We start from the raw sequence: 18,845 nt of genomic DNA on the forward strand, positions 1-18,845 counted from the left end.
ACGCTGCCCAGCGTACGCAAACAATGTCCCAATACTAACAGCTAGGTCTGTTAGTTAGCCCCCAATACAAATGTGCTGAGCATTATTAGCAAAGGCTAACAGTTGTGTATTATGACAAATGTGAATATATCAATTTCAAAAATATCACACAAGGTAAACAAATGAAATGGTACAAGCAGTAATATCCTGTCTATACTTCATACTTCATCCTCCCCTTCTGACCCACTCCACAAATCCATTTGCTTTAGCCATGATGATGAGTTGTCAAAATGAGTAAAATCTTCTAAAAATCAAAGGAAAAAACAAAAACAATTACGCCTGAATGAGTGAGTGTACATTACTGCATGATGTTACAGTTCACTGCACAACCTGGGCTGTTTGCGTGGGGCTGTCATTCCTTAAAATAAACTTTTAATGAAACATGCCATAGACCATTTGAAAGCTTATCAAGTGGGCGGGGCTTGTTAAATGGATGAACCGCATGACAATGGCGGCACTCCGCATTTAGCATAACTGTCATATATCGTCACCTGATGAAGCCAGAACACAGAGCTCGCTGTTTCCATTCATGGTTTGGCTGCAGAAGCTCTGAATGTCTGAGCTGAGAGATCAGAGCATGCATGCATGCTGGCCACTAGGGGCCTGGTGTGTGAAGGGGTTAATTCTGTGAATGTGGACTTCCTAAATTCTACTTACTCGCATTTTTTTTTGTTGGTGCCAGGTTCCAGCCCAGCAATCCCTGCTGATTAAGTTCAGCTGCCTCCATTCAGACTTAATGATACAGTCAGTCCCCTTTACAGTAAGTCCCTTTACAGTCAGTACCCTTTACACTCAGTCCTCTTTACAGCCAGTCCCCTTTACAGTCAGTCCCCTTTACAGTCAGTCCCTTTTACAGCCAGTCCCCTTTACAGCCAGCCCCTTTTACAGTCAGTCCCCTTTTACAGTCAGTCCCCTTTTACAGTCAGTCCCTTTACAGTCAGTCCCCTTTTACAATCAGTCCCTTTTACAGTCAGTCCCCTTTACAGTCAGTCCCTTTTAAAGCCAGTCCCCTTTACAGCCAGCCCCTTTTACAGTCAGTCCCCTTTACAGTCAGTCCCTTTTACAGTCAGTCCTCTTTACAGTCAGTGTCAGTCCCCTTTACAGTCAGCCCCTTTTGCAGTCAGTCCCCTGTACAGCCAGTCCTCTTTACAGTCAGTACCCTTTACAGTCTGTCCTCTTTACAGCCAGTCCTCTTAACAGTCAGTCCCTTTTACAGTCAGTGTCACTCCCCTTTACAGTCAGTCCCCTTTACAGCCAGTCCCCTTTACAGTCAGTCCTCTTTACAGTCAGTCCCCTTTACAGCCAGTCCCCTTTACAGCCAGTCCCCTTTACAGTCAGTCCCCTTTTACAGTCAGTCCCCTTTACAGTCAGTCCCTTTACAGCCAGTCCCTTTACAGTCATGTCATCCCTTTACAGCCAGTCCCTTTACAGTCAGTTCACAGATCCCTTTTACAGCAGTGCATCCCTTTCATCAGTCGTACAGTCATTCTTACAGTATCCCCAAGCCAGTCCCCTTTTACAGTCAGTCCCCTTTACAGTCAGTCCCCTTTTACAGTCAGTCCCCTTTTAGAGTTTTACTAGTGCTGATGAAGGCTGGACATTATGGCCAAAATGTAACTGGTTTCATCGTAATGAATTCAATAAAATCCAAATATTTTTACTGAGAGCGAGAGTTTGTGCCGGTTCATGGATCAATTCTTTATATATTTCGCGGCTGCACCATGTTTCAGCACTGCTTCCTCCTCTTATACATTCTACTTGCTGAGAGAATTTAAGAAAGTTCACACTATAAATACATGTGCAGCTGGGTGCACATTTAGTGTACTGCACAGCCAATCTCACGCGTGAACGAATCTCCATTTGATATTTGAAAAGCGGTTTAAAAAGCTGTTTTTGTGTGAAGCAGCCCAGGTCCTGAGACACACTGTGGACAAAAAGCAGCAGCCAGACAGACTAACGGAAGAGCTGCTGTTTGAGTAAACGATCCAAACCTGACCCATGCAGTCCGACAGCAGGACAGGTACAGCAGGGCTGGGACAGACAGCCACACCCCCAGGCCCAGTGTGAGCACCCCCAGGCCCCCAGCCCCAGCGTGAGCACCCCCAGGCCCAGTGTGAGCACCCCCAGGCCCCCAGCCCCAGTGTGAGCACCCCCAGCCCCCAGCCCCAGTGTGAGCACCCCCAGGCCCAGTGTGAGCACCCCCAGCCCCAGTGTGAGCACCCCCAGGCCCCCAGCCCCAGTGTGAGCACCCCCAGCCCCAGTGTGAGCACCCCCAGGCCCCAGCCCCAGCGTGAGCACCCCAGGCCCAGTGTGAGCACCCCCAGCCCAGTGTGAGCACCCCCAGGCCCCCCCCAGTGTGAGCACCCCCAGGCCCCCAGCCCCAGTGTGAGCACCCCCAGGCCCCCAGCCCAGTGTGAGCACGCCCAGGCCCAGTGTGAGCACCCCCAGCCCCAGTGTGAGCACCCCAGGCCCCCAGGCCCAGTGTGAGCACCCCCAGCCCCAGTGTGAGCACCCCCAGCCCCAGCGTGAGCACCCCCAGGCCCCCAGCCCCAGTGTGAGCACCCCCAGGCCCCACCCAGGCGGGGGAATGCTGCTACACTAGGCTGGCGGAGCAGTTGAAGTGTGTAGCCACAGCAGAGTCGGCTTACAGCACATTCACACTGGGCCAGGTACATTCAGGTTTACACCCCCTCCAGGTGCACCCCACTGGGGCCAAAGTACCCACGTTTTTAGCACATGTGCATTTTAGCACGTGTGCACGTGTCCTAGGGGATGGCTGTCAGTTTGGGGGATGAGAAAGAAAGGAACAAGAGGGAAAGAGAGCAGAGAGAAAGATAGAGAGAAAGGGTGAGGGAGAGAGATATGTGGACATATAGGGGAATGCTGATTAGATGTTCCTCTCTTCCTCTTTCAGCTGCTGCTCACTGACAGGCTGCTCAATAAATTCTGACAGCACGGCTCAGCCAATCAGGGCTTGCGATCCACTAACGCAGATCCCACGAATCACGGCTTGTGATCTGCCATCCCAGTTCACACCAATCAGGGCTTGCAGTCCCAACCCAGATCCCGCCACATGGCAGGAAGCCTCTGGGCAGCAGCACTCAAAGGGAAAAGCTCTCCAGCATCACTGTTTCCCAGGGCAACATATTTCAGAACATCTGACTGATTGATTTTCTTTTGATTGAACTGCAGTTCCAGCTTTTATCAGATTTCAGCCAATCTTTCTGTAAACTGATCTCCCCTGTGTGAGTCTGCCGATAATGGTATAAGCTTAGATCGACTTAGAGAAATCTGAGAATTTTTAATGTATGGAATTTGCAAACCATGATCTCGCTGCAGTTCCAACAATGACCACTGGAGGGCAATGATAGGATTTGTATGTTCGAGGTATTCCTCTGGGCCGGGTTTTAATAAACCCGTACTGAAGTGAACAGAAAGAGAGAGAGTGAGGGAATGAGGGAGAAAGAGAGAGAGAAGGAGAGAGAGAGGGAAAGGAAGAGAGAGAGAGAGAGAGAGGGAGGGAGGGAGAGGAAGAGAGAGAGTGACATTTCTTTTCAAGTCCATCTGAAGAGCCCTGCCGACAGTTATGACAGGCCTAATGTTACCATGGCAACAGGACATCGTGGGAGTAACCCTGCAGTCTCCTTAAGAAGTGCAATACTCCCACTCGCACACACACTCGCACACACAGACACTCACACATATACACACACACACTCGCACACACATATATACATACACACACACACATACACACACCTAGACACACACTCACAGACACACACACACACACACACACACACACACTCACACATATACACACACACATATATACACACACACACACACATACACAGACACACACACATATACACACAGACAGACAGAGACACACACACACACGCACACAAACACACATGCACACACATGCACACAAACACACATGCACACACATATGTATACACACAAACAGACACACAACTAGACAAACACACACACGCAGACACACACAAACACACACACAAAAATACTCATTCACACACATATGCACACACACACCACACACACAAATACACATGCACAAACACACACAAAACAGAATGTAATTAAGTCCAGTAATTAATATTTACAAGGTGAGTTTTGCCTTTGGTGCACTACAGTCAAAAGGAAATTGGATTATTGATCACTGTTCTCAGGTGATGAAATAATGTCAGACAGCTGTGTTACTTATGAGAGAAAAACATGAAAGTGTACACACACTCACACACACATGCACACACACACATACACTCACACGCACACACACACGCACACACTCACACACACAGCCGTTGAGGGTGCGAAAGAGCAGCGCTGGCAGAACAGCGCAGATTTGTACAGACTTTATTAACCTTTAGCGAAGGCAGGCTGGTGTTTGAGCTCCTTCCCGCTGAAACAGGGTTGTGTGCGTCTGCAGGGGTTCAGGGAGATCCACTGACAGAACAGTGCCGGGAGGATATCAGCGCTGAAGCGGTGTGGATATCGGAGCTGAAGCGGTGTGGATATCAGAGTTGAAGCGGTGTGGATATCAGCGCTGAAGCGGTGTGGATATCGGCGCTGAAGTGGTGTGGATATCGGAGCTGAAGCGGTGTGGATATCAGCGCTGAAGCAGTGTGGATATCAGCGCTGCAGCGTGTGGATATCGGAGCTGAAGCGGTGTGGATATCAGAGCTGAAGCGGTGTGGATATCAGAGCTGAAGCGGTGTGGATATCAGAGCTGAAGCGGTGTGGATATCAGAGCTGAAGCGGTGTGGATATCGGCGCTGAAGCGGTGTGGATATCGGAGCTGAAGCGGTGTGGATATCAGAGCTGAAGCGGTGTGGATATCAGAGCTGAAGCGGTGTGGATATCAGAGCTGAAGCGGTGTGGATATCAGCGCTGCAGCGTGTGGATATCAGAGCTGAAGCGGTGTGGATATCAGAGCTGAAGCGGTGTGGATATCAGAGCTGAAGCGGTGTGGATATCGGAGCTGAAGCGGTGTGGATATCGGCGCTGAAGCGGTGTGGATATCGGCGCTGAAGCGGTGTGGATATCGGAGCTGAAGCGGTGTGGATATCAGCGCTGCAGCGTGTGGATATCAGAGCTGAAGCGGTGTGGATATCGGCGCTGAAGCGGTGTGGATATCAGAGCTGAAGCGGTGTGGATATCAGAGCTGAAGCGGTGTGGATATCGGCGCTGAAGCGGTGTGGATATCAGCGCTGAAGCAGTGTGGATATCAGCGCTGCAGCGTGTGGATATCAGAGCTGAAGCGGTGTGGATATCAGCGCTGCAGCGTGTGGATATCAGAGTTGAAGCGGTGTGGATATCAGAGCTGAAGCGGTTTGGATATCAGCGCTGAAGCGGTGTGGATATCAGCGCTGTAGCGGCGTGGATATCAGCGCTGCAGCGTGTGGATATCAGAGTTGAAGCGGTGTGGATATCAGAGCTGAAGCGGTGTGGATATCAGCGCTGAAGCGGTGTGGATATCAGAGCTGAAGCGGTGTGGATATCAGAGCTGAAGTGGGACAGGCTAATAAAACGCACACAATCCAGCACTGACCCCTGAAGCAAGATCCTGCTGCTCTCCCCTCTTCTATTTCACCTACAATTCACACATCTCACCAAACAGCCATAACCCACTGGCTCTTAAAGGGGCGGTTGGGTGACCTCGCGATCTGATACCTGTTCAAGCACTGTTCTAGTGTATGGATGAACTCCATGGCCTGGTATCTGTTAAGGGTCTGTTCTAGTGTATAGATGAGCTCTATGGCCTGGTATCTGTTAAGGGTCTGTTCTAGTGTATAAATGGGAGGTGCGGGAGAGGAGGTTATGGGATGTGCAGGAGAGGAGGTTATGGGAGGTGCAGGAGAGGAGGTTATGGGTGGTGTGGGAGAGGAGGTTATGGGAGGTGCGGGAGAGGAGGTTATGGGAGGTGCGGGAGAGGAGGTTATGGGAGGCGTGGGAGAGGAGGTTATGGGAGGCGTGGGAGAGGAGGTTATGGGAGGCGGGGGAGAGGAGGTTATGGGAGGTGTGGGAGAGGAGGTTATGGGAGGCGTGGGAGAGGAGGTTATGGGAGGTGCGGGAGAGGAGGTTATGGGAGGCGTGGGAGAGGAGGCTATGGGAGGTGCGGGAGAGGAGGTTATGGGAGGCGTGGGAGAGGAGGTTATGGGAGGCGCGGGAGAGGAGGCTATGGGAGGTGCGGGAGAGGAGGTTATGGGAGGTGCGGGAGAGGAGGTTATGGGAGGTGTGGGAGAGGAGGTTATGGGAGGCGTGGGAGAGGAGGTTATGGGTGGTGTGGGAGAGGAGGTTATGGGAGGCGTGGGAGAGGAGGTTAGGGGAGGTGTGGGAGAGGAGGTTATGGGAGGCGCGGGAGAGGAGGCTATGAGAGGAGGTTATGGGAGGTGCAGGAGAGGAGATTATAGGAGGTACGGGAGAGGAGGTTATGGGAGGTGTGGGAGAGGAGGCTATGGGAGGCGTGGGAGAGGAGGTTATGGGAGGCGTGGGAGAGGACTGGCAAACTGCTGCCCAGAATGTGCTTTTCACCCAAACGGCCTGTCTCCCCGCGGGAGGAAGGGTACTGGTCCTGATTTCCAAAGGATGTATCGTGAAATTTTTAAATATATATTACGTAACAAATTTCCTGTGTGTGTGACAACAGAAAGCAATTACTTAATCTCCTCCAACTGTTTCCAAATGTAGTTGGATCTCCAGCATAAAATATGGCCAATTTATGTGATTCTGTTGGCTCTCATGAGTGTGCAATCAGAGCTAATATCGTTCAGCCGTCTCTCTGTAATGAATCAAGGTCTACACAATCTACCAGGCATTATACCTTATTAGAATGTATTAGGAACAGTTATGATATTGATGATGACGTTTTCTGGAAAAGACAAAAATACAAAATATCACACACTGTGCACTCTGAAGGACTGGTCTGCATGGTTTTGATCGGGTGAACACATGGAAACCTTAAAGGAGGGCCATCTACACGGCCGTGATCCGAAGCCCTCTGACATCGCAACAGACACAGACATATAAACATACGTCTATATTTATCTTTATCCACTGAAGACCTCTCTCTGGTCTTAATCTCAAGAACCATACATTCCACAATACTGAGGCCTACACTACAAGAGACATTCAATAAAAGGAAAATAAATCATATCTTTCTAAATGTTTGCACTGCAACGTGTATTTGTCATCCAAGGCACTTGTATTCTGTCAGAAAAACATAAATACTTAAAAACTTCATTTCTCCGGAGGATATGGTAGTGCGCATGCTGATACGTCATTCCTGTCCTTGATTCAGAATTGTTACCTGTTGGCGAGTGGGGGTTGGCAGCTGACGTAAGATTTCGACACTGGCTCCAAAATCACAAATATGCCTCCGGCTCTGAACTTCGGGACCCTTTCTTGAACATTTTTACTTTTCTTCTGCACGGTGAAAGATCGTCTGTCACAGGATGGCTTGCACACGCCGCTCACTAAAGCACACACAGTCCCTTCGTTTCTGCGTGCAGGTCTAATCACATCGCGGGTGCGGTATTCTGAAATTCATCCGCACGTGAACAGCTTAACTCATCCCCCAGGCGGGGATGCAAGACCCACGGTTTCGTAAATGAGATTCCTTTGAAAAAAAAAAATGAAAAAAAAAGCTTTTCGGTGAATAGTTCACGTCTTTCATGCGAAAGCCAGAACAATATTAGCACTGATTTGATTGGGTGTGTTAGAACAATATTAGCACTTATTTGATTGGTTGATAACACACCGAACGTTAAGCTTGCTTTACTTCAAGGCTCTAGAGCGAAATGGATACAGGGGGAAGAAAGTGCTTTTATCTGCAGTCCTAATGCCGCGTGACAGCTGTCCGTGTGCGACTGCAGCCGCGCGGCTCCCCGGACCTGCGGCAGCCATGACTGCAGGGGCGCCACCAGCCCGCCTTTCCAGCGGTGATGGACAGCTTCAATTCATCAGCACCACAGCACAGGACTGATCTGGGATCACGCGGGCGGCTGCGCGAACGGGCTGTGGAATTAACTGCACGGACGGTGAGCGGGACGTTCCGGGGGGCAGTTCTGTCTCCGTGTCGTCCATCACCATGTCAACGCGGATTAGCGTGGTCTGCGGCCCCGCGCAGACCGCCATTATGGCTCAGTTTCCTCCGCGAATTAGCATGGTCTGCGGCCCCGCGCAGACCGCCATTACGGCTCAGTTTCCTCCGCGGATTAGCATGGTCTGCGGCCCCGCGCAGACCGCCATTACGGCTCAGTTTCCTCCGCGGATTAGCATGGTCTGCGGCCCCGCGCAGAACGCCATTATGGCTCAGTTTCCTCCGCGGATTAGCATGGTCTGCGGCCCCGCGCAGACCGCCATTACGGCTCAGTTTCCTCCGTCTCGGTCGCCTGTCGCGCCGCGGCTGGAGTAGCGGGGCTTAAGTTATCGGGCTCTCTCGCAGCTGCCAAACACGCCGCAGCCAATCCAGAACCGCCAGAGATATGCCTCCTGGCTGCCGATGCTATTCTGAGCAAACAGCCCGTCCCACCTGTACAGTTCAGCAACATTAGTCACTGCGACTCGCGGCTAGAAGGAGAGAGGGTTCACCCTGCATTTCTGCGTGGAGCAGACGCTGTTACCCAGAGCAACTTTCACACATTACTTCCTGCAAACAAGCCATTTATGCAGTTTGACATTTTACTGAAGAAATTCAGGTAAAGCTCCGTGCTCTAGGGTATAACAGCAGTATGTCAGTTGGGAATTCAAAACTGCAACCTTTGAGTCCACTTAGGCTACCCTAACCATTCTACTACATGCCTGCCCCCTAAATTAGCCCAAATTTAGAGCTAAATTTACAGAATTTAGTCGCCCTGAAAGAGGTTTTCAGTGTTGTTTCAGGAAGTAGCCAGATCAGTTCGTCGCGTTCTTAATGTTCAAAGCTGGCCTCATGCTCTGGAGCATTAGAGGGTGGGTTGATGCTAATACCAACTGCAGCATTTAAAATAATCTTATAAATAACCTGCCAATTACTAACAAATCTTTCTGCAAATATTTCTGAAAATGTCATGTTTGCGGGGGATGTCTTTCCAGACGGCAAATTCCCCGTCTCCAGCAAGCGATTAACAGTGAGGAGCACGACCCTGACATTACCCACACACACCGGCTTTCACACGAGCATTCTGGGAAAGCGTTTACACCTTCCATCAGGAGATCATGAAAGAGTGGCGTCATATTCCAGAGGTAGATTCTGTGTGACAGAGCATTACGTTACATTACAGGCATACCAGCATACTTACACAACATACTACATAGCATTTACATTGCATCCATTTATGCAGCTGGACAGAAGATATGTTAGGTACCTCCCCCCCTACCTGGGAATCGAACTTGTGCCCTTTAGGTTATGAGACCAGCTGGTACCCCATGGTGGCCCAACATCCTATTAAGTGACTTAACACTAGTGTTAGTATGTTTTTGTTGTTGAGCACGACTGTATTCTCCGTGTCTTTTCCAGAAGCCTAACACGGCAGTGGTCCAGAACGTTCAGGAGATGAAAACCACATTAGAGCTCTTCCCTTTCACTTTATTTCCTCTTAGATCAGCTGACCTGCTCCTCGTTAGGAAGGCTGTTAATGCCTTTAAAGGCCCCTCCAGTGCCAGAGGCTAAGTCCATTACCTGGTCCGCAGCTCGCAGACATTCTAGAGGTTTCTGAGATTAGAATCTGTGATAGGCGCAAAAAAAAAAGCACATTAACTCTGGCCGAGTTTTCTTAATTTCTCCATCTGCACCGAGTCTGATGACCTCTGCTGTAGGTGCATTAATAAGCAAATCTTTCTTCTTCGTTTTCCCTTTCTTCTTCTCCTTATCCTTCTGCTGGCTGGACTTCCATTAAAGAACAGAAGGCTCGTTCATTTAGATAAGAGAGCAGTGGTTATCTTGCCCGTTTACTCAGTCCTCACCGTCCCGGCACCGTCTACAGAGATCAAACCTTTTCGCCCGTCTCTGCAGTCACCCGTAATCAGTCCAACGCTTTGATGTTCCCGCCACCTCAGAGCCTCGCGCGCCGGCGTCTCGCCTCCCTCCACTAACGACAAACACTGATCTCACGTTTGCCTCAGAGCCTGAACGTGGGCTCAGACTAATTACTGAAAGGGGGGTCGGGTTCGGCCTGCTTCCCCATGCCTGGTCTCCAGGGCGATAACGATCGGCTCCTCGGCGTTCAGAGCGTCCGGCGAGATCCGCTGCTCCAGATACGCCAGCGACCTTTAAGCAGAACCACGCGTGTGCTCCAGGAGCCGTTTACTCAGAAAGGATCAGGCGTGTTTTCCCAGGTACGCTGGACGGTCTCTAAATTTTCCAGACCGCTTGTTGTAAAATGCCGTTAGAATTAATCTTTGCTTGATAGGGGAATATCAGGGGTGAGCATAAAACATGCTAATAAAATGCATGTGAAAGAAGCGGAGAATTACCACCTTCGTTTGTGCGGACAAACGAGTCACTTCTAATCTCTATAAAACGACCCGGCTTGAGGGAGCTGCTTGTGTGCCGTCTGAAAATAAGTTCAATTTCGCACACGGCTTCCCGCCAGCTTCCAAATAACATTAATGAACCACAGCCCAGCATGGAGGAGGAACTGCTCGGAGGACACACCGTTACCGTTACGGACCTGAAATCATCGTTTTAATAAACTGCCATTGAGATATTTTGCGGTTTCTCAAGACACAACTTTAATAATTTGAGTCCTGCTTTGCTCCAGTGATTAGAGTGGCCTCACTTAACGAGGGGCTTTCTGAATTAGAGTAAGGCCGTCGCAGCCAGCCAATCAGCTGTGGCCGTGGTTTCTGTGCGATCGGTCTGAGTGTCGCAGCCAGCCAATCAGCCGTCTGCGTGCGGGAGAATTGCCCTCAGTGGTGACACCGAGTCACCGAGCTGCTAATTATGCTGAAGGAACTTCGTCCCGCCCGCGACGGCGTATGAAAGCTGAGTCTGAATCCAAATGCTCAGATGAGGGCGTATGAAAGCTGAGTCTGAATCCAAACGCTCAGATGAGGGCGTATAAAAGCTGAGTCTGAATCCAAACGCTCAGATGAGGGCGTATGAAAGCTGAGTCTGAATCCAAACGCTCAGATGAGGGCGTATGAAAGCTGAGTCTGAATCCAAACGCTCAGATGAGGGCGTATGAAGGCTGAGTCTGAATCCAAACGCTCAGATGAGGGCGTATGAAAGCTGAGTCTGAATCCAAACGCTCAGATGAGGGCGTATGAAAGCTGAGTCTGAATCCAAAAGCTCAGATGAGGGCGTATGAAAGCTGAGTCTGAATCCAAACGCTCAGATGAGGGCGTATGAAAGCTGAGTCTGAATCCAAACGCTCAGATGAGGGCGTATGAAAGCTGAGTCTGAATCCAAACGCTCAGATGAGGGCGTATGAAAGCTGAGTCTGAATCCAAACGCTCAGATGAGGGCGTATGAAAGCTGAGTCTGAATCCAAATGCTCAGATGAGGGCGTATGAAAGCTGAGTCTGAATCCAAACGCTCAGATGAGGGCGTATGAAAGCTGAGTCTGAATCCAAACGCTCAGATGAGGGCGTATGAAAGCTGAGTCTGAATCCAAACGCTCAGATGAGGGCGTATGAAAGCTGAGTCTGAATCCAAACGCTCAGATGAGGGCGTATGAAAGCTGAGTCTGAATCCAAACGCTCAGATGAGGGCGTATGAAAGCTGAGTCTGAATCCAAACGCTCAGATGAGGGCGTATGAAGGCTGAGTCTGAATCCAAACGCTCAGATGAGGGCGTATGAAAGCTGAGTCTGAATCCAAACGCTCAGATGAGGGCGTATGAAAGCTGAGTCTGAATCCAAAAGCTCAGATGAGGGCGTATGAAAGCTGAGTCTGAATCCAAACGCTCAGATGAGGGCGTATGAAAGCTGAGTCTGAATCCAAACGCTCAGATGAGGGCGTATGAAAGCTGAGTCTGAATCCAAACGCTCAGATGAGGGCGTATGAAAGCTGAGTCTGAATCCAAACGCTCAGATGAGGGCGTATGAAAGCTGAGTCTGAATCCAAACGCTCAGATGAGGGCGTATGAAAGCTGAGTCTGAATCCAAACGCTCAGATGAGGGCGTATGAAAGCTGAGTCTGAATCCAAACGCTCAGATGAGGGCGTATGAAAGCTGAGTCTGAATCCAAACGCTCAGATGAGGGCGTATGAAAGCTGAGTCTGAATCCAAACGCTCAGATGAGGGCGTATGAAAGCTGAGTCTGAATCCAAACGCTCAGATGAGGGCGTATGAAAGCTGAGTCTGAATCCAAACGCTCAGATGAGGGCGTATGAAAGCTGAGTCTGAATCCAAACGCTCAGATGAGGGCGTATGAAAGCTGAGTCTGAATCCAAAAGCTCAGATGAGGGGTATGAAGGCTGAGTCTGAATCCAAACGCTCAGATGAGGGCGTATGAAAGCTGAGTCTGAATCCAAACGCTCAGATGAGGGCGTATGAAAGCGGAGTCTGAATCCAAACGCTCAGATGAGGGCGTATGAAGGCTGAGTCTGAATCCAAACGCTCAGATGATGAGGGTGTATGAAAGCTGAGTCTGAATCCAAACGCTCAGATGAGGGCGTATGAAAGCTGAGTCTGAATCCAAACGCTCAGATGAGGGCGTATGAAGGCTGAGTCTGAATCCAAATGCTCAGATGAGGGCGTATGAAAGCTGAGTCTGAATCCAAACGCTCAGATGAGGGCGTGTGCCTCTCGCCTCTCGCCCGTCACAAACCCAGCGCTAGTATCTGCACTAAATGACCGCCCTCCACCCACACAGGTCCGTCCGGCCGGGGTCCTGTAATTTACTGAGCCCTCACAGGACGCTCTGCCTCGGGCTCCCGAAAGAGGGAACTCCGCTCACTGCCAGCTCCTCTTCACTTACACGCCACAAAGCCCCCGGACCTCCTACTCCATAATGACTCTGCACCCCAAAGCAGGAATAACCCTCAGAACATACCTGGGCTGGACATGTTAGTACCTCTCTCTGATTTTACACCTTTAGATCTAGATACCAGCACTGAGTCCACCTGCCATTAGTCTCCTTTCCCTCCTGGATACGACTATAATTCATCTTACTGGGTCTTTATTCCTGTCATGTCCTGTGACTGTTACTGTGAGTTTGAGTTTGAGTCCGAACCTCCATTAAAAACAGACGTCATTCCCTCTGGGCTTCCTGCTTTAGTGAAGGACTCAGGAAGTGAATATTCGCTTCACGCCCACAGTGGTTTCCCAGCAGAATTCCAAAGCATCCCAAATAGCCCCTGCCCCCAGGCTCCCCCTCCACCCCAGCGCAGTCCCACTGAGGGAGACAATCATTCGTGGAGTTGTCGGGCGGCTTTCCCGATATCGCCCGGACACGCCCTGCATACGGCATTAAATCCGGTGGCGGCGATAGTGTGACTAACGGCTGCGCAGCTCTGCAGATGGACTGCGCAGCTCTGCAGATGGACTGTGCAGCTCTACAGACGAACTGCACAGCACTGCAGACGAACTGCGCAGCTCTGCAAACAGACTGCGCAGCTCTGCAGACGAACTGCACAGCACTGCAGATGGACTGCGCAGCTCTGCAAATGGACTGCGCAGATCTGCAGATGGACTGCGCAGAGAAAGGCTGGCAGGGTGAGGTCAGAAGAACACACAGAGCCTGTCTGGGTTCCCACCATAGACACACGGTATGGCTTTGGTGGGATAAGTACAGCCAGACATGATAGAGGAGAAGAAAACAACCGTGGTTAGAAACAACACAATTAGCCAGACAAACGGAAGCAGTAAAACTCCCTGCATTAACACCCCCACAGAAGACCCGGGTGGAACCTCTGTAGAGTTCTACCCAAACTGCAATAACACCCCCACAGAAGACCCGGGTGGAACCTCCACGGAGTTCTATCCAAACTGCAATAACACCCCCACAGAAGACCCGGGTGGAACCTCCATAGAGTTCTACCCAAACTGCAATAACACCCCCACAGAAACGAAGCACCTAGCGAGCTTTCGGCCCACAGGACCCAGGGGACACGAACCCTTTCCCTCCCGCCAGTCCATCCCATGAGGTTGGGAAGCGTAGTTCCACCCAGCAGCAGAACTCATATGATTCACACAGCGGTCAATATAATCGGCATCATTATAAATGTCATGGTCGCTACCTTGAGGAACGCTGAAGGGTCAGCCAGTCCACAGCCCACTAATTCCAGAGCAAATAATGTTAAATGAGGCTTTGGGCTTAATGAGCGGTGAGAGGTGGCAGGGATTGATCATGACTGCCATTACAGACTATATCACATTACATTAGTGAGCCCAGCCGGCACGGCTAAAACAATAAGCTTTCATTATCTGCTATTCAGACTGCACGCCTCTCCCCCAGTCCACTTCATCACTTATCAGACACATACGCATACATGTGCTCTCTCTCTCTCTCACACACACACACACACACGCACACACACACAACATATATGCACACACACACACACACACACACACACACACACCACATGTGTACACGCATACACACACACACGCCACATATATGCACACACACACACCACATGTGTATAGCATACACACACACACACCACATATATGTGCACACACACACGCACTCACACACACACACACACACAACATATATGCACACACACACACACACACCACATGTGTACACGCATACTCACACACACACACAACATATATGCACACACACACACTCACACACACACAACATATATGCACACACACACACTCACACACACACATATGCACACACACACACACACACACCACATGTGTACACGCATACACACACACACACACAACATATATGCACACACACACACCACATGTGTATACGCATACACACACACACACCACATATATGTGCACACACACACGCACTCACACACACACACACACACCACATGTGTACACGCATACACACACACACCACATATATGTGCACACACACACACTCACACACACACACACACAAACCACATGTGTACACGCATACACACACACCACACGCGCACTCACACCACATATATGCACACACACACGCACACCACGTGTATACGCATACACACACACACACCACATATATGTGCACACACACCACGTGTATACGCATACACACACACACCACATACACGTACACACACATACACACACGCACATTTACATGCTCACATACTCATATGTATGCGCAGTCACTCTGCAGACCCCCAGCTGAGCTGCGCAGTCACTCTGCAGTCCCCCAGCTGAGCTGCGCAGTCACTCTGCAGTGCCCCAGCTGAGCTGCGCAGTCACTCTGCAGCCCCCCAGCTGAGCTGCGCAGTCACTCTGCAGTCCCCCAGCTGAGCTACGCAGTCACCTGCAGTCCCCAGCTGAGCTGCGCAGTCACTCTGCAGTGCCCCAGCTGAGCTGCGCAGTCACTCTGCAGTCCCCCAGCTGAGCTACGCAGTCACTCTGCAGTCCCCAGCTGAGCTCGCAGCACTCTGCAGTGCCCAGCGAGCTGCGCAGTCACTGCAGCCCCCAGCTGAGTGCGCTCACGCAGTCCCACTACTCGCAGTCCCGCAGTGCATGAGCTGCGCAGTCACTCTGCAGTGCCCCAGCTGAGCTGCGCAGTCACTCTGCAGTGCTCCAGTCTTTAGTCCAGCTGCGCAGTCTTTAGTAAATTGCAGTAGAATTAGTGGGGGATAAACGTACGCTGTGTCACACTGCAAAAATCCGACAGCTTTGTGATGTCAGCAGGTTTCAGCTTGTCTCTCCAAAAGTGAACGTCGGAAATTAACTCCCAAATTCAGCCTCACACTTGTCACCCCATTTTCTTAATTTTAATTCAGTAAAATAAGGCAAGATTTTACCCAAATGACTACTGACACTTACACAGCTTAATGTTCTAATGGTTAACTAACATATTAATATTGCATGACATTTTTTAAGCAAATGCGAAGATGCACTCCAGTTTGTGTCTGGTTTCACAAGCAGCCCCTCAGAGCGTTTCATACAGCACCACCTCTGCCCCCGCCAACCGAGCCGCCATAACCATGGAGACCAATTAAAACACGGCAGCGCTGCCCTCGTTAGGCCGGGGACTGCTGCGCTGCCTGTGTTCAGCGCTAGGAAACAACTGTGACATCTGCTCCCCAACGACGCACTGCAACTGCAGACACTCTCTCTCTCTCTCTCTGTCTCTCTCTCTCTCTCTGCTCCCCAACGACGCACTGGACCTGCAGACACTCTCTCTCTCTCTCTCTGCTCCCCAACGACGCACTGGACCTGCAGACACTCTCTCTCTCTCCCTCTCTCTCTCTGCTCCCCAACGACGCACTGCAACTGCAGACACTCTCTCTCTCTCTCTCTCTCCCTCTCTCTCTGCTCCCCAACGACGCACTGCAACTGCAGACACTACCAGAATTACAGAGGAAGAGTGTGACTTACTGAGGAGGAAGAGCCAGAATTACTTAGGAAGAGTGTGATTTTCTGAGGAAGAGCCAGGATTACTGAGGAAGAGTATGGCTTACTGAGGAAGAGTGTGGTTTACCGAGGAAGAGTGAGGCATACTGAGCAAGAGGAGGCTTATTGAGGAAGAGTGTGATTTACTGAGGACGATGAGCCTTAAATGCTATCAGAAACCCCAACACACACACTGCAGCACCCTTCTGAGAACACATCCCCAATCTCTCTCTCTCTGTCTCTATCACTCTCTCTCTCTCTCTCTCTCCCTCCCTCAGCCCTCAGTTACAGACAGTCTTACTGCACCTCATGGTCTTTAATATTTTATATTGCAGCCAAAGGACAATCTCTCTTCTTACCTGCTTATCCCACTCACAGGCTCACACACACACACACACACACACACACACACACACACACACACAGACTGATGCTCTGCCCTTGGAAACACAAGCTCCTCAAGCGATAACATCACAGCATGAGAGGAGTAGAGAGGGAAATGTGTGTGTGTGTGTCAGTGTGTGTGTCAGCGTGTGTGTATGTGTGTGTGTGTGAGTCAGCGTGTGTCTGTGTGTGTGTGCGTCAGCGTGTGTCTGTGTGTATGTGCAGCTACTGTGTATATTTAAGAAATAAAGGTAAAGCACTCCTGTGATAAATATTAGCAATAAATGTTAGCAATGTGGGACGCACTGTAAGCAATGTGGGACGCACTGTAAGAGGTGGTGAGTTTTTAAATAAGCGCTTCAGAGTGCCGTTCCTTCTCCTCTACGTGAGGAGTTTTTTGCAGCAGTTAATGAAAGGACAGATCACTGTGAAAGACAGAAACACTGCAGCTCAAAGGGAAGCTGAAAGCATGACTCATCCTTACTGGGCTCCCAACTCCTCTGCGTTTCTGTCCGCTTGTTTGGCCGATTTGCCCATTCACCCCGTACCCCCTCACCCCCCACCCCCTCACTCCACACCCCTCACCCCTCACCCCATTACCCCCACACCCCATCACCCATCACCCCAGTCCAGCTCCGAGATGCAGGCCCCGCACCTCCTGGTCTGCATATTAATACACATTACTCCACTTGGACTTCCTATTTTACCAGCCAATTTTCCCCTTCACATTCCCCATTGGCTGCATATTACCATTCAGCTTATTTTTAACTACGGACTCCAGTGAGGAATGGGCTCTGCTCCTAATTACCCAGGCACATTCCCAGATTCAGGGGCTCAGGGTTGGTTTCATTTTTCTAGTTTCCCGTTTCGTTAGAGAGCCTTTATGACAGTGTCTCTAAAAATATGAGCTTATTTTAACTGGTAATTTTAACTGAACTGAATGGACTGACTCTGCGGTCAGTGACACTGCTGCCGCCCATGGACGGATTCGATTGGTCAGACTAAGCCCGTGGCATTGTGTATTAGCAACTGCGCTGTCCAATCAGGAGTTGACAGGAGTAAGACAGACTTCACACCAGTTAGAAATGCACCTAACCACACAATAAGACAGACTTAACACCAGTAAGCTTATGCACTTAACCACACAATAAGACAGACTTAACACCAGTAAGCTTATGCACTTAACCACACAATAAGACAGACTTAACACCAGTAAGCTTATGCACTTAACCACACAATAAGACAGACTTAACACCAGTAGAAATGCCTTTTAGGTGAGGTGTTACTGCACTTTGATGTTATCACCTGAGCTCAGCCACAGAACACTGCTATCCTCTGTATAAATACGCTAAACTTGCTGTCTTACCAAAACGACCAACACAGTATCTGCTCCGGGAAACAGACACGCTATTTCTAAATCTACAGGAAATTATCACGCAAAAGCAAACAGTAACACAAGACGCCTTTTATAACAGAAAAGACAAAACCAAATACAACAGCGTCACAAAGATTCAAACACAAGCACTTTAAAGTAATGAGAAAGTACTTATGATGAAAAAGTATCTCCTAATGCACTTATATTCACAAAGGCATTTTAAGCACAACAGGCAGAAATCTCACAAATTGAAGCAGGAAGCCGTTTGCCAGGATAATTTGTGCCGTCGGTGTTCTGTGCTCAATGATTTATGAGCTAATTGACATTTGGTGATTTTTAACGGCGGCTTCCATTTCTGGGATGTTCCGGACCCGCGGGTCAACTCTCAGCCAATGAGCTGACAGCGTGGCCTCCTGAAGAGCGGGAATATTCGGCACCCCCGTCGGAAATGCGCTTTCCCATGAGGCCGCGCTCCGACTCAGTCTGAATACTCAAACAGCCGCGTCCGCCGCTCGCCGTAGACTCCGGCAAACTGAGCCGGTTAAAAA

General features: G+C 50.0%; 1 protein-coding gene across 3 annotated transcripts in view; it reads right to left on the reverse strand.

Moving 5' to 3' along the window:
• The window catches only part of asic1a (acid-sensing (proton-gated) ion channel 1a), a 115,330-nt gene that overhangs the window by 23,096 nt on the left and 73,389 nt on the right, over positions 1-18,845 (reverse strand). The gene's annotated exons all lie outside the window — the stretch shown is intronic.

Source organism: Anguilla rostrata, chromosome 11 (assembly GCF_018555375.3).
Source record: "Anguilla rostrata isolate EN2019 chromosome 11, ASM1855537v3, whole genome shotgun sequence".
In the NCBI taxonomy this organism is placed as follows: domain Eukaryota; kingdom Metazoa; phylum Chordata; class Actinopteri; order Anguilliformes; family Anguillidae; genus Anguilla; species Anguilla rostrata.